Source organism: Taudactylus pleione, unplaced genomic scaffold (genome assembly GCF_031769625.1).
Source record: "Taudactylus pleione unplaced genomic scaffold, aTauple2 ptg000377l, whole genome shotgun sequence".
Taxonomy (NCBI): domain Eukaryota; kingdom Metazoa; phylum Chordata; class Amphibia; order Anura; family Myobatrachidae; genus Taudactylus; species Taudactylus pleione.
Window position 1 is genome coordinate 1,278,043 of NW_028284778.1, and position 16,517 is coordinate 1,294,559.

General features: G+C 50.1%; 1 pseudogene; it reads right to left on the reverse strand.

The window, feature by feature from the left end:
- Positions 1-1,722: 1,722 nt before the first annotated feature.
- LOC148507994 (uncharacterized) overlaps positions 1,723-16,517 on the reverse strand; it is a 32,356-nt pseudogene continuing 17,561 nt past the window's right edge.

Sequence of the window (16,517 nt, forward strand, 5' to 3'; positions counted from 1 at the left end):
AGCCAATCAGCTCCTAACTGTCATTTTTCAAACACAGCCTGTGAGATGACAGTTGGGAGCTGATTGGCTTGCAACTTATTACTTTTCACTCTGTCTCCTAACAGTGCTTAGTAAATAGACCCCATAATGTTGACGTTCTAGAACTCTGTGATTAGTGACAGTGGCCTGATTCAGCGATTTGTACTCAGCGGATGTGCGAAAATATGCAAATATCTCTGCCGGTGGCCAATCCAAGCGACTGCGTACAAAGACGCAGCATTAGTTGAACATCAGTAGATTAACGGACTTCTGAGTAGCCTTATGGACGCAAAGAAAGGCTGCGGGAACTGAGATACTGGAGCCATTTTTACGGCATACGGGATTGCAGCCACAGGCTGAGACATGTCCCACAAAAACGGTCGCGACATGCCTGTCACTACCCCCCACGCTGCCGCCCACAGACGGTCTCTGCCTGTTAATCACCTTGCGAATAAAATCTTTCTGCGAGCGACAACGGAGATTGAACGTCGAATGCGCAGACCACCGATAACCGCTCAACCGCATAAACTTCGGCATTAGGTCCAACTCTGAACAAGGCCCAGTATCTGTGTGTGTGAGCCCCTCTGTGACGCTGCCAGGTTCCGTTGCATTAAATAACTGGCTTACACTCAGCCGGCTATATAGCTTCTACAATAGCCCTGATTCAGACCCACTCGCTGCCGCAGGCAGCTCGCAGGGTCTGATAGCCGTTTGTTTTCTTTCTTTTTTTCTCCTGCCGCTCGCAAAGCTGTGGGAGACCTCCTACAGCTTGTGTGAGCGACCTGGAGACCGTCGCGATTATCGTGACCATCGGCCTTGCAACAAGACCCTGTGGTAGGGTCTAGGCTGCCGCAAGGCCGAGTGCACTTCCTGCTCTAATAGAACAAGTCCACTACTGACATCACTAGTGATGTCAGTAGGTCCTCCCACAAACGCCAGACATTCCTAAGAGAACGCCTGCGTTTGTGCAGCCAGCCCCCCTACCCGCCTACAAAACGGGGCGAGCTGTCACTCACCATCGACAGCCGCCCCATCTTGTAGCAAGCCCCATAGTGACTGAAGATCAGTCACTCTGCGGGGTTCGCGCATGCGTACGCCAGAGGAGACCCATGCGCAGTGGCCAAACATCGAGCCGCTTGCGAGAGGCTCTGAATCTGGCCCAATGTCTGAACCCAATATCTTTCTTGACATTTTTTTTTTTTGTTGTTTTTAAGAATCTTAAAAGTGTTTGGAGTCTTTTGTGATTCATTTCGGAAATGACTCCTTACAGATCTTGAGAATTCTTAGTTTGAACCAATGAGGGATAAAATTCGGCTATTACTAACCTGAAAGTTTGGGAATAAAATTAATAAATTCTTGAACATCCTACATATGTTCCACATCTGCACAATGGAAATAGATTGGTACATAGAAATCACCCCTGGGGAACTGTAATGAACAGTGACTTTCCGCATCAGGATTTAAAGCGGCGAGAGCAGGCTGGTTTCACCATTACAGAAAAAAAAATTACAGCTTTAAATCTTGCAGAAAAAACTAAGGCAAATCTGCAATTTTGACAAATCGCGGTTCATTTCACTTTAATTTTACTTTATCGTTCATAAGGTACATCTGCTACATAATTCCCATTTATATTTTCACTATTGGAAATAAATATTTTCCTATTTTTTATGAACCATCAAATGCTCAATGAGGGCTGAGTTTTTGCTAAATTGTTCTCTCCATACGGAACAAGAAAAAGGTCTCCTTTCTATAATGACTGTCCTGATGTCTGGCGAGATGTATGTAGTGGGCAAACGATTCTCCACACTCTCCATGTTTATCAAGGTTTGAGTTCGAGCTCAAACATTTGCCGCAGTCAGAGCACGAATACGTTCTTTATCCAGAGTGAATTCTCTGATGTGATGCGAGAATTGACCTTTTGTCAAAACATTTCCCGCAATCCAGTCAACTAGATCTGCTCCCGTGTGAGCTGTCTGATGCGCCAGAAGTAGGTCGTACTGCTTAAAACCTTGACCACACTCTGAACACGAAGACGTGTTGTTGGCTTTGTGAATCCTTGTATGTCTGAGACACTGGGACTTCTGAGTGAAACATTTTCCGCACTCTGAGCCAGTGGTCGAAGTGGGAATTTTGAAGTGGGGGTATGGAATATTTAGAAGGGGTCAGAATGAAAACGAGTGTGCGCCAAAGGCGCGGCAAAAAAATGGGCATTCCCAAGGGGCGTGGCCACTCTAAATGGGCGTGTCAACATGACACGCCACCCATTTCTTGTAACTCTGGGAGCATTCCTTTCCTCCCTAAGTACAAAACATACTTGTCGTGGAATAAGGAAGCCGGTTGGGAGTGGGGGGACTTGTGGTTCCTGCTCTGCTGCAGAATCATAGCTCACTGACACCTGCTCTATAAAGAGGTCACATTTACATTGTGTTTCAGGACAGGTGCAGCTGAGCAGGGGATTAATCAGGGTAGTCTCCCACAGGGGTAATGATCCCGGTTTATGAGAACTATTGAACATCTTGTTGCATGTCTTATATCTAAAGGCCGTCCCTCTCCCCCCATACACACACACATTGCTACAGTACAGTACACAGAGCAGCCTCACCTGAGCTGTACTGTCAGGAACGGTGTTAGAGTGTTTGGCGCCCTCCTGCAAACTATTAAATTTGCGTCCTTCCTTCCAGTCCAAAGGGACAGTGCGTGCCGTAGGCGTTCTGGGCACAAAGGGTTGTGGTCTCACAAAAAGGGGGCGTGGTCACACAATAGTATCCCCAATTCAAATTAAATCACACAGTAGCACAATCTTATTCACATTACATCACACAGTGCTCCTGATTCACATTACACCACATAGTAGTGTCCCTTTGTCCCGTTACGACACACAGTAGTGCCCCTTATACACAATGCCCATAGTAGTGCCCCTTATGTAATGCCCACATTAGTAGTGCCCCTTTTGCAAGGGCCACAGTAGTAGTGGTGCCCCTTTCACAATGCCCCCCTGTCGTAATAGTGCCTCTTTTGCAATGCTCCCTATAGTTAGTGTCCCCTATGCAATGCCCCCTGTAGTACCCCTTACGCAGTGCCCGCAAGTATTAGTACCCCTTACTCAGTGCCCCTAGTTTATGTGCCCCTTACTCAGTGTCACCAGTATTAGTGCCGCTTACGCAGTGCCCTCAGTAGTAGTGCCCCTTACACATAAAGTCACAGACACACACAAAACATACTTAACTGAAGCCCCGCTCCTGCAGCCGCCACTGTCTAACTACTCTGTCCTTAGTCCTCGCGCTGGGCAATATGGGAGAGATGTCATGACATATCTCCCTTCACCCACTGCGGAAGCCGGAGCTCAGGAGTGAGCTCCAGCCGGCTGCCGCTTCAGAGAAGGAGCTGCTGGGCGCCCGCTGCTAACAAAATATCAGCGGGCACCCAGGAAATGGAGTAGGCAGCGGCGGTGCCTCTCCAGGCTGCCGCCTCCCTGAGGCACAGTGCCGGCTGATTACGTTGCGCCGGCCATGCCCCTAACCCTCCCCGCAGCCTACACCTAACCCCCCTAGTGCCTAAACCTAATCTATCACCCCCCTCGCAGCCTAAACCTAACCCTCTCCTTAGTGCCTACAGCTAACTTTCCCCCTCACCCCAGTACTTACCTCCGGTATTCTGATAAGTGTCGGGATTCCAGCGACGGCATTCTGACCGCCGGAATCCCCACAGTCAGGAATATGACTGCATCAATAATAAATACTATATTTAATATTTTTAAATAAATGTACACTGTGTATATTTCATTTAAAATATTAAATATATTATTTATTAAATGAATACACATATAACCTTATTAAATAGATACATTATAAACATTTGAAATAAAACACTTACCTTTTTTCTGCAACTATTTGCTTCTTCTGTTTTCTCCACTCCTTTTCAAATTCTCCTCTTCGGCTGGACGCCATCGGCACTGGAGACTGCCTTTATTCAGATAGCCAGGTTAGGTGGAGAGGGGAGAAGAGCCAGGTCAGGTGGGGGGGAGCCAGGTCAGCTGGGGGGGGAAGGAGAGCCAGGTCAGGTGGGGAGAGGAGGAGAGCCAGGTCAGGTGTGTGGGTGGGGGAAGAGTGCCAGGTCAGGTGGGGAGGGGAAGAGAGCCAGGACAGGTGGGGAGGAGAGGAGGAAGGAGGGGACTCAGGGGGAGGGCCAGTTCATTGTCCCAATTCGTGGCTGTTTGAAAAGGGGGCGGAGCCAAATATCGGGAGGGGCGGGGCTTAACTGCAGGCAGCTCCGGTTCAATAAAAACAATTTGGCTCATCAGAGGAATGTGGCCGGGGCCCGGGGGCAGTGCTGCTGATGAAGAGGAGACTGCAAGCAGACTCTGGCTGAACGCTGACGATGTGAAGTACAGTACAGTACTGTACTTCACATTGTCAGCGTGCAGCCAGAGTCTGGGTACTGAGAGACTGGCCATGGCGTGCGGCTCTGTGCTGAAGCTGTTGAACACCCGGCACAACATCTGCCAGACGTTATGCCGGGTGTTCAGCAGTTTCAGCAAAGAGCCGCACATTACATACTCTGCCTCCTCGCTCCCATCTCCCAAAGCATGTAATACAGCTGCAGCATCGCTCTGCCCCTCGGTTCCTCCTGCTCATCTCAGCCCGGCTCCTCTGTACTAGAGCTTCTTGCCGCATGTCGGGTGGCCAATCAGCAGCCTCCCCCTCCGGTCGCTGATTGGCCGCCTGAGAAGCCAGTGCCCTGACACAATAAAAAAATTCAGTGCTTGAAGGAAGTGCCGGTATGTTATACCGTTGCATACCGGCACACTTCGAGCACTGCTCTGAGCAAGAAAAGGGCTTTTCCACCGTGTGATTGGCCTGATCAGCTGCGTGTAATGAATGAACAAGTCCCCACATTCGGAGCACGAATACGGCTTCTCTCTTGTGTGGACTCTCTGATACTTAATGAGATTTGAGCTAGTGCTGAAATATTTCCCGCACTGAGAACAGTAATAGGGTTTCTCTCCTGTGTGAATTCTCTGATGGATGGTGTCGTTTTCCGGTTAAAACTTTTCCCACAATCAGAACAAGTGAATGGCTTCTCCCCTGTGTGGCTCATCTGGTGGATGGCAAGGTGGACTTGTTGGTTAAAAAAATTTCCTGCAATCAGCACACATGAAGGGTTTCTCTCCAGTGTGAGTTCTCTGGTGTATGAGAAGCTGGGACTTGTAAGAAAAACACTTCTGACAATGAGAACATACAGGTGCCTTTTGTGGCCTGTGAGATGTTCTTCACGATCTGACTTACTAGTAAAACTTTTCTGGCACTCGAGGCACTTATATGTGTTGTCCGCAGAGGGCGCTGATTGGTGATATTGAGAAGGTGCAGTATTACAATTTTGATCAGTGTCAACATTTTTACTATTGTGTAAGCCAATTACTTCATTCAAGCATTTGATAACACGGTATATGTACTATGTGAGACAGTATGTTCCATGGATATATAAGTGTCCGTGAGAATTTCATCTTCGCATGAATCAGTTCCTTCATTAAATCAGTAAGTGAATATTGTGTATGATCTGTAGTTGTATAATTGTCAGTGTATATGGGATCTCCTCCATCACATGAGACTGATTCCTCCTTACTATGAGTAGATGTATACTGTGTATGTTATGTGGGTGTATAATTATCAGTGTGTGTGAGGTCTCCTCCATCACATGAGACTGATTCCTCCTTACTATGAGTAGATGTATACTGTGTATGATATGTGGGTGTATATATGTCAGTGATGGGTGAGGTTACCTCCATCACATGAGACTGATTCCTCCTTACTATGAGTAGATGTATACTGTGTATGATATGTGGGTGTATACATGTCAGTGTGTGTGAGGTTACCTCCAACACATAAGACTTATTCCTTCTCCATATACGTAAATATATAGTGTTTCTGCTTAAAGTTCTTAACACTTTAATCTTCTTTTGTAAATCCCAGTAATGACATAGGGGTTGTGACATTTTCCAAGTGCATTTCTGATGTCAGTAAAATCTGTTGAAAACAAAATAATTAGTGCAGATGTTTGATGTATATTTATGCAAATCTCACACTACATACATATAATGTGGTGATGACAGGTGTTATGTAGACACAAATGGGTATTGGGGTGTCTGACGCCTATGATAATTATAATTCCATTACAATGGTTCCAAATCTTCTCTGACCTATTTAGGAATCCCTCTCCCCAAGAACCCAGCCAATCTATTCAGATGAACATCTCCAAAGCAATCACACAAATTGGTGACGAGCTTAGAAGCTGGGACGTCTGACCTTCTCATATCTCGGTAGGGCCAATTTAGTCAAAATGGTCACTCTGCCATGGCTACTGTATTTGTTACAGGCTCATATTTACCCAATGTGATACCCAATTGATTAATGCCCATTTTGGCACTTTTATTTGGCATGAGAGACCTCACATTAGACTCGTAAACTATGTCAAACCAGACTGAATGGGGGCATTCCTTCTCCTGGCATCATGTTTGGCAATATCAGTATGACCTGCTTCCTACATTTACACGTTCAAAAATGATCACAGAACGCAAGGGACGATCCTCTTCTGTGGGTCACAAAGAAATGAGTCTTCATTCTAGCACCCTGAACCTGTCACAACCCGTGCAGTTTCTCTTTCCTGCCTGGGGTGTCACTCTCTGCTCTGGTGCTTCTAGCACACTCTGGTCTGTATCCAGCAGTGTGTTGCATCAGCTGAGTGTGCTAGAAGCACCAGAGCAGAGAGCCACCCCCCAGGCAGAAAAGAGGAACTGCACGAGTTGTGACAGGTGCAGGGTGCTAGAATGAACACTTAGACAGTGTTTAGGTCTTAATGCCCATAAATCCCTACATTTCTCATTAACTTGGAATTCCAAGACGACATTGTCTTCCTACTACTTAACTACATGACAGGTTGGGGGGCTTTGGTCTTTGCACCCTCTTGTCTAGAAACCAAGGGCCTGATTCTGAGATTTACGCTAATGGAAACACAACTACATTCTCTCACGGATCGCAGTTGCTAAAATATGCTAATGCCTTTCAAAGCACAGCCGAGCATAGGGACGCCCACTGCTGCCTTCTCATATTGGTCCAGCGATGTGCAACAGCGTGAACATCGGTAACATCGATACAGATCGAGCAGTCATGCTGCATATGCGCCAAGTCTGACCAGCCACAAACACTGCAGATTTCCTGACACGTAGAGAGCTCTCATGCTGCGACGGAGATTGCAATGGCTGATATATGCACGCCCATGTAACAAAGTTTAAATGGTCCCGACACACCTGTGTTTGCCAAGCCTGTTAATGCGGCAATAATTTTAAAGGCAAAACCAGCTTTGCGAATGCAAGTTGCACCCTATTACATAAGCCCTTATTCCCCCACAGTAAGACAGGCCTTTACAGCCATTGCCTGGGATAACCCCTATTAGACACATTACTGTTACAGAATTCCATTTCCAAAATACCTATTTCTTCTTCACTTTATATATTCCTGAGAGAAACCATGGACCATGATAATCTTAGTACATACACATGAAGACGGTAGGATCAGGAAGAGACAGTGAAAGTACCTACACAGAGATCGATGCACTTACTACAGGCTCCCAAGTTACAGCAATTGTGAATGTATAGCGTATTATCAATGATGAACTGTTTTGGGTAAGATTATTATTGGGGATATAACTGTACAATTATTAAGTGAATAAAATATATTAGTTTTATAACAATTTTATGGCTATGTGTAATGACAAGTATACATTGCCTTATCTTCTATGCTCTCTGGAGGTGTGGTATACTAATAACATATTTTGCACAGTCATTAGGTGTAATTGTGTTTATGTATTATATAATATTATTCTGTTATACATGGTATTGGGTAATAGAGTCTCTCACCAAGCTAATTATCACTGTTATACCCCCACAATCATCCCATGAAGTGCACAATTATTTCTGCAGGTATATAAGTGTATGAGTGACCTATGTAACAATATTTGCTAGGCCTGTATGAATGGTGGGTACGGATGTCATTGCTTATAATCTGGATTCCTATAGCATTGTTATACAGCATAATGTTCTGTCTTCTGATTTCATAAATTAAGAAAATATATATATTCTAAGAAATCCTGTGCTGCTATAAGGTAATCATACTTCCAAACTCGTTTGATTGACCTCACATTCAGGGTGATTAGTACGGTATGCAACCGGGAAGCCGACTACCTTAATACCGGCAGCCGGCTTCCCGACTGTCATATCCCGGCGAGGGTGAAATGCCGGGCATCTAGATGTAGACGCCCAGCATTTCCCCGACGCCGGGAGACCGGCGCCCGGCATCCCGATCGTAGTGATGCCGGGAGCCGCAAGCGGACAGGCGCAGGGGGGGGGGGCGGGTTAGGTTTAGGCCACCCGGGGGGGACTTAGGGTTAGGCACCCCCCCGGGAGGGTTAGAGTTAGGCTAGGGGGAGGGAGGGTTAGGGTTAGGCACCCCCCCGGGGGACTTAGGTTTAGGCAGCGGGGAAGGGGGTGGTTAGGGTTAGGCACTTGGGGGGAGGTTAGGGTTAGGCACCCCTAAGGAGGGTTAGGGTTAGGGGGGTTAGGTTAGACAATACTTACCTATCCACAATCGGGATTTCCAGCGCTGTCCGGCTTCCACTGCCGGGAACTCTGCTGATGTCGGGCTGCCGCTGCCGGGAATCGAACCGCCAGCCATGCGGCCGGCGGTATTTCATACCGATTCCATTAGTAATGGTACTATTCCATGGAAACCCATCTAATCCTACCTAAAGCGTCAGACCATGTCGCACAGGACGTATGGCGCTGGGGTAAGATAGCTAAGTGGGGGCATATCTGGGAATCTGACCCCATAAAGGCATTTTTCCATCATTATTAGAGGGATAAGAAAATGAGGTGAAATCTGACAATAAAAGTGACGCAGAGACCTCGCCCCCTGGTCACATCTCCTGTTCTGTAATCTCACAATCACAAAGTGGTAACCCTGCTTATATCTCTACTGGCCAGGCCCCTGATGCCTCTGACTAACCACCTTACACCAGTCACAAGTGGTCACATCATATAGGGCTGAACTCATTAACAAATGACTGATCTGACTTCCCAGGACAATGACTGTATCACATGTGTACATACTGAAGCTCCTGGAGGCTGCCCAGAGGCGGAATTAGACCTCATGGGGCCCTAAGCAAGACACCGATTTGGGGCCCCCCTTCCTCAAACAATCCAGTTACACAGTTACATGTTTATTTGTTAAAACTAATTCAAATTAAACAGCCTATTCTGTACTATAATTTTCTCCTACTGTTTTTGTCACAACAGAGACCATTTTATAAGAAGGATATACCACTCTACGTGTGCCCTCGCGCTGATATACACATAACTAGGCATGCGTTTATCAGCGCAACCGCACATCCAAGATTGGTATATCTATTACATATATGCAGGGGCGGATCCACAACAGAATGACAGGGGGGGCACCATGACGGAAGGGGTGCGGGAGACTTTTTTGCGCGCACCCCTGGGAAAGTGGGTGTGGCCTCACAACAAGGGGCATGACCTCAAAGGGAATATGCTGTATCTACAAGCCATGCCCTTGTTGGAGAGGCAATGGGTGATGCCAGGGAGAGGCAGTGGGTAACGTAGAGGATGACGGGGAGGCAGTGGGTGACAGGAGAGATGGGTGATGCCAGGGATAGGGTGTCAGGGAGAGGCAGTGGGTGATGCCAGGGATAGGGTGACAGGGAAGAGACAGTGGGTGATGCCAGGGATAGGGTGACAGGGAGAGGCAGTGGGTGCCGCCAGGGATAGGGTGTCAGGGAAAGGTAGTGGGTGATGCCAGGGATAGGGTGATATTCAGTGGGTGACAGGGAAGAGACAGTGGGTGACGCCAGGGATAGGGTGTCACGGAGAGGCAGTGGGTGACGCCAGGGATAGGATGTCAGGGACATGCAGAGGGTGACGCTAGGGATAGGGTGTCAGGGAGAGGTAGTGGGTGATGCCAGGGATAGGGTGACAATCAGTGGGTCACAGGGAAGAGACAGTGGGTGACGCCAGGGATAGGGTGTCAGGGAGAGGTAGTGGGTGATGCCAGGGATATGGTAAAAGGCAGTGGGTGACAGGGAAGAGACAGTGGGTGACGCCAGGGATAGGGTGTCAGGGAGAGGTAGTGGGTGATGCCAGGGATAGGGTGACAGGCAGTGGGTGACAGGGAAGAGACAGTGGGTGACGCCAGGGATAGGGTGTCACGGAGAGGCAGTGGGTGACGCCAGGGATAGGGTGTCAGGGACATGCAGAGGGTGACGCTAGGGATAGGGTGTCAGGGAGAGGTAGTGGGTGATGCCAGGGATAGGGTGACAAGCAGTGGGTGACAGGGAAGAGACAGTGGGTGACGCCAGGGATAGGGTGACAGGAAGAGGCAGTAGGTGATGCCAGGGATAGGGTGACAGGGAAGAGACAGTGGGTGACGCCAGGGATAGGGTATCAGGGAGAGGTAGTGGGTGATGCCAGGGATAGGGTGACAGGCAGTGAGTGACAGGGAGAGGCAGTGGGTGATGCCAGGTAGAGGGTGACAGGCAGTGGGTGACAGGTAGAGGATAATGGGGAGAGGCAGTGGGTGATATATAGGAGGGCACTGGGCTGGATGGAAAGAGGGCATAGATGGTGGTGGGAGATGGGTACACTGGGCTGAATGATGGAGGGACACTGTGACTGGACTGGTTGGGGGGTTACTTGCTGAGGGGCAGTTAGATGGAGGCAGTGGGCTGGTTGGGGAGGGAAGGGGGTAGACACTGAGATGGGGGAGTCAGTGAGATGGTGGGGGACACTGGGCTGGATGGGGGAAGCACTGGGCAGGATGAGGAGGGGGCAGTGAGAAAGGGATGGGAGGGGGATCACTGTGACTGAACTGTTTGCATAGTACCTGTGCCAAATAGAATTGCACATAGTACATGTGCTGGGGGTTTGGAATTGCAGAGAGAACAGAGCAATGATCTGTAACACAAGAGATGACATCTGTGCAGTTACTTTTCCACATCTCTTGTTTTGCAGCTCATTGGACTCTCTCTCTGCAATTCCAAAACCCTGGCACATGTACTAAGTGCAATGCTAATATATCTGGCACATGTACTAAGTGCAATGCTAATATATCTGGCACAGGCACAGCGTGTGCATAGGAAATATAAATACACCTGACCTTACCTATATGGTGGTTTCTCTGCAATGGGGAACCTCTGAAGAAATTGATCCTCCCTGGGCAGACCGGTATTCACTATTCATGTAGGAAATCCCATTGTCCGGAAGATGCCTGTTTGTGTAGGAATATAACTAATGTCATTATCATTCAACAGAGGTTCAGCCAGACTCGCCACCTGTGTCCCCTCCGGTCTCCGGAACTGCAGATGGGACATGTTTCTTTGTCACGTTGCCGCTGCAGGGGCACAGATTCACTTTAGTGGTAGTAATTGTGTGGGAGCCATGCAGATGTCACACCATGGCAGCTCTGCACATATAATAACACAGCTGCCCTATATACTATATATGTGAGCAATAACCAATATAAACACTTGTGCTATACGTCCCTGACCCCACACTGGTAACTCCCTGTACACATAACATTAATACTGGCTGCATAATCTCTAATAATAATAACCACAGTGACAGGACTGACCTGCAGCACAGCTAGCCCGGGAACAGAAGCTCCTCCATACTTACCTCCGGGCTTACCGCAGTTCCAGCAGCTGCACAGTGACACCACATAGGCAGACATCTCTCTCTATTTATCTATGACCGTTTGTCTCTGCTCGTTTGTCAGTCTCTCCCCGTCCATCTTATTCCCCCCATTTTCCTCTTTACCCGTCCGTTTCTCTCACTGACCATCTATGTCCCACTGTTTCCCTGTCCCTCTCTGTCCCCCTCTGTCCAATGGTCTCTCTCTGTCCCCCTCTGTCCAATGGTCTCTCCCGCTCTGCCTGACTGTCTCTCTCTGTCTCTCTCTCTCTCCCTTGTATCTAGGTGTGGGTACGGGCAGGGCCGGCCATAGCCCCAATTTTTTGGTAAGCGAGTATATTTTTTGGCACCCCCCGGCATATTGTTGCGCGTGCCCAAACAAATTAAGGGGCCGTGGTCTCATGGAAAAAGCCATAACCATGACACACACCCCTTTCTTGTCACTCTGGGAACAGTCCTTTCCATTCCATATGCACCTTAATGCAGTCCCCCCAGTAGTGCCCCTTATACAGTACCCCCAGTATGCAGTGCCCCCAGTAGTGGTCCCTCTTATGCAGGCCCCAAGTAGTGGTCCCCCCTGTGCAGTGCCACTTGTGCCCCCAGTAGTAAGCCCCTTACATAGTGCCCCCAGTAGTACTCCTCCCTATGCAGTGCCCCCAGTAGTAAGCCCCTTATATAGTGCCCCCAGTAGTAAGCCCCTTATATAGTGCCCCCAGTAGTAGTCCCCCCATGCAGTGCCCCCAATAGTGGTACCCCTTATGCAGTGGCCTTTAAAAACAGTGACCCTAGTTGTAGTTCCCCCCCCTATGCAGTACCCCCAGTATTGCCCTTTATATACAGCCCCAAGTAGCGGTCCCCCCGATGCAGTGCCCCCAGTGGTAGTCCCCCCCTTGTAGTGCCCCTAGTAGTCCCCCCCTTGTAGTGCCCCTAGTAGTAGTCCCCCCCTTGTTGTGCCCCTAGTAGTAGTTCCCCCCTTGCTGTGCCCCTAGTAGATACACACGTAATACAAATTAAAATAAAAATACTTACCTGAATCCCCGCTCCGGTTCCTGCTCCCGCTGTCGCCATCCGCTCCTCCGTCCGTCCTTCCGGGCCGGGCCGCTCTGCATTATGGGAGAGATGTCATGACGCCTCTCACATTACCCACTGCGGGAGCCGGAAGATGGAGATCATGAGTGAGCTCCAGCCCGGCTCCAGCAGTGGGCGCAGCAGCCAATGAGAGTCTGACAGACTCTGATTGGCTGCTAATTAAAACAAACACACAGCTGCCGGCGCTGGCGGCTGTGTGTCTATTACTGTGTAGTGCTGACCGAACTCCGTCCTGTCAGCGCTACACACGCGGTGCCACTGTGTCACAGAGACACAGTCTGCCCGCGGCCCGCATGGTCACAGCTGAGGCGCTCTCCACTATGTGACGCACTACTCAGCTGCGTACCATGCGTATGTGTAGAATCGGCCCTGGGTACGGGATGCCTGTGCTCGGGATCCCGAAAGTCAGTCAGTACCCTAACCCTCCCCCTCTCCCAACCCTTCTCTTCTCGCTGCCTAAACCTAACCCCTCCAGAGCCTAAACCTAACCCTCCCCTCCAGAGCCTAAACCTAACCCTCCCCTCCAGAGCCTAAACCTAACCCCTCCAGAGCCTAAACCTAACCCCCCTCCAGAGCCTAAACCTAACCCTCCCCTCCAGAGCCTAAACCTAACCCTCCCCTCCAGAGCCTAAACCTAACCCTCCCCTCCAGAGCCTAAACCTAACCCTCCCCTCCAGAGCCTAAACCTAACCCCTCCAGGGTCTAAACCTAACCCCCCTCCAGAGCCTAAACCTAACCCTCCCCTCCAGAGCCTAAACCTAACCCTCCCCCCCAGAGCGTAAATCTAACCCTCCCCTCCAGAGCCTAAACCTAACCCTCCCCCCCAGAGCCTAAACCTAACCCTCCCCTCCAGAGCCTAAACCTAACCCTCCCCTCCAGAGCCTAAACCTAACTCTCCCCCCCAGAGCGTAAACCTAACCCTCCCCTCCAGAGCCTAAACCTAACCCTCCCCCCCAGAGCCTAAACCTAACCCTCCCCTCCAGAGCCTAAACCTAACCCTCCCCCCCAGAGCCTAAACCTAACCCTCCCCTCCAGAGCCTAAACCTAACCCTCCCCCCCAGAGCGTAAACCTAACCCTCCCCCCCAGAGCCTAAACCTAACCCTCCCCTCCAGAGCCTAAACCTAACCCTCCCCCCCACAGCGTAAACCTAACCCTCCCCCCCAGAGCGTAAACCTAACCCTCCCCCCCAGAGCGTAAACCTAACCCTCCCCTCCAGAGCCTAAACCTAACCCTCCCCCCCAGAGCGTAAACCTAACCCTCCCCTCCAGAGCCTAAACCTAACCCTCCCCTCCAGAGCCTAAACCTACCCCCCCTAGTGCCTGACCCTACTCTCCCCCTAAGCCCAGTACTTGCCTTCGGGATGCCGGCACCAGGATTCTGACAGCTGTCGGGATTATGACTGGATCCTGTGTGTCTATACAAATTATATCTAGGTACATTTTTTTTTCCAAAAAATATATCTGTTATTTGTCATTTATGAAAAAAGAATGAATAAGAGAATGTTAGGAAACAGACCTTGTAGGGGTTCCCCAGCAGTTGTATGTTAATAAAAATGTAACAAAGTTGTGGCTTGAGGCAAGACACTGTAACTAAATAAGATTAGAACCATTTATTAATTGTATCACATTTATATACATCCTTCTCTCTCTCCCTGTCGGTCTCTCTCTCTCCCTGTCAGTCCATCTATCTCTCTCTCTCTCTCTCTCCCTTTCAGCCCGTCTCTCTCCCTGTCGGTCCCTCTCTCTCTCTCTCCCTGTCAGTCCGTCTCTCTCTCTCTCTCCCTGTCAGTCCATCTCTCTCTCTCTCTCCCTGTCAGTCCGTCTCTCTCTCTCTCCCTTTTAGTCCGTCTCTCTACCTGTCGGTCCGTCTCTCTCTCTCTCCCTGTCGGTCCGTCTCTCTCTCCCTTTCAGTCCGTCTCTCTCTCCCTGTCAGTCCGTCTCTCTCCCTTTCAGTCCATCTCTCTCCCTGTCAGTCCGTCTCTCTCTCTCTCCCTGTCAGTCCGTCTCTCTCTCCCTGTCAGTCCGTCTCTCTCTCTCTCTCCCTGTCAGTCCATCTCTCTCTCTCTCTCCGTCAGTCCGTCTCTCTTTCTCTCCCTTTTAGTCCGTCTCTCTCCCTGTCGGTCCGTCTCTCTCTCTCTCCGTCAGTCCGTCTCTCTCTCCCTGTCAGTCCGTCTATCTCTCTCTCTCTCTCTCTCTCCCTTTCAGCCCGTCTCTCTCCCTGTCGGTCCCTCTCTCTCTCTCTCCCTGTCAGTCCGTCTCTCTCTCTCTCTCCCTGTCAGTCCATCTCTCTCTCTCTCTCCCTGTCAGTCCGTCTCTCTCTCTCTCCCTTTTAGTCCGTCTCTCTACCTGTCGGTCCGTCTCTCTCTCTCTCCCTGTCGGTCCGTCTCTCTCTCCCTTTCAGTCCGTCTCTCTCTCTCTGTCAGTCCGTCTCTCTCCCTTTCAGTCCATCTCTCTCCCTGTCAGTCCGTCTCTCTCTCTCTCCCTGTCAGTCCGTCTCTCTCTCCCTGTCAGTCCGTCTCTCTCTCTCTCTCCCTGTCAGTCCGTCTCTCTCTCCCTGTCAGTCCGTCTCTCTCTCTCTCTCCCTGTCAGTCCATCTCTCTCTCTCTCTCCGTCAGTCCGTCTCTCTTTCTCTCCCTTTTAGTCCGTCTCTCTCCCTTTCAGTCCATCTCTCTCCCTGTCGGTCCGTCTCTCTCTCTCTCCCTGTCAGTCCGTCTCTCTCTCCCTGTCAGTCCGTCTCTCTCTCTCTCTCTCTCTCTCTCCCTGTCAGTCCGTCTCTCTCTCTCTCCCTCTCTCTCCCTTTCAGTCCGTCTCTCTCCCTGTCGGTCCGTCTCTCTCTCTCTCTCCCTGTCAGTCCGTCTCTATCTCCCTGTCAGTCCGTCTCTCTCTCTCTCTCCCTGTCGGTCCGTCTCTCTCTCTCCCTCCCTGTCAGTCTATCTCTCTCCCTCTCCCTGTCAGTCCGTCTCTCTCTCTCTCTCTCCCCGTCGGTCCGTCTCTCTCTCTCTCTCCCTGTCAGTCCGTCTCTCTCCCTCTCCCTGTCAGTCTCTCCTTCTGTCCCTCTCTCTTCCGTCCATCCCTTTCCCTGTCAGTCCGTCTCTCTCTCTCTCCCTGTCAGTCCGTCTCTATCTCCCTGTCAGTCCGTCTCTCTCTCTCTCCCTGTCAGTCCGTCTCTCTCCCTCTCCCTGTCAGTCTCTCCTTCTGTCCCTCACTCTTCTGTCCATCCCTTTCCCTGTCCGTCTGTGGGCCTGATTCAGCAAGGAACGCACGTTAGCAGACGCACGCACCCGTCTGCTGCGAGTATATGCTATACAATGCATACGCACGGAGACCGCAGCACAAGATGCAGACGCCCAGCCTCATACTAGGCCGCCCATCTCTCTTTATTCACAGCCTGATGAGTACGTAAACATCGGCAACATCGAGAACCATCGACCACATTTGCATAATAGTGGTTGACCAGACCTCGCGCAGGATCTTGGCAACTTCCTGTGTGCACGGAGTCTCATCACAGCATACGTCGCCGAACTGCCTTAATTATGCACGCACCTAAATGGCGTCCCAACGCACAGGCACGCCTGCGTTCACCTGACCACCCCCCGTCACCACCCACAAACGGCACTTCCTGTCAATCACTATCGGAAGGGGTTTGCGTACTCGCTGC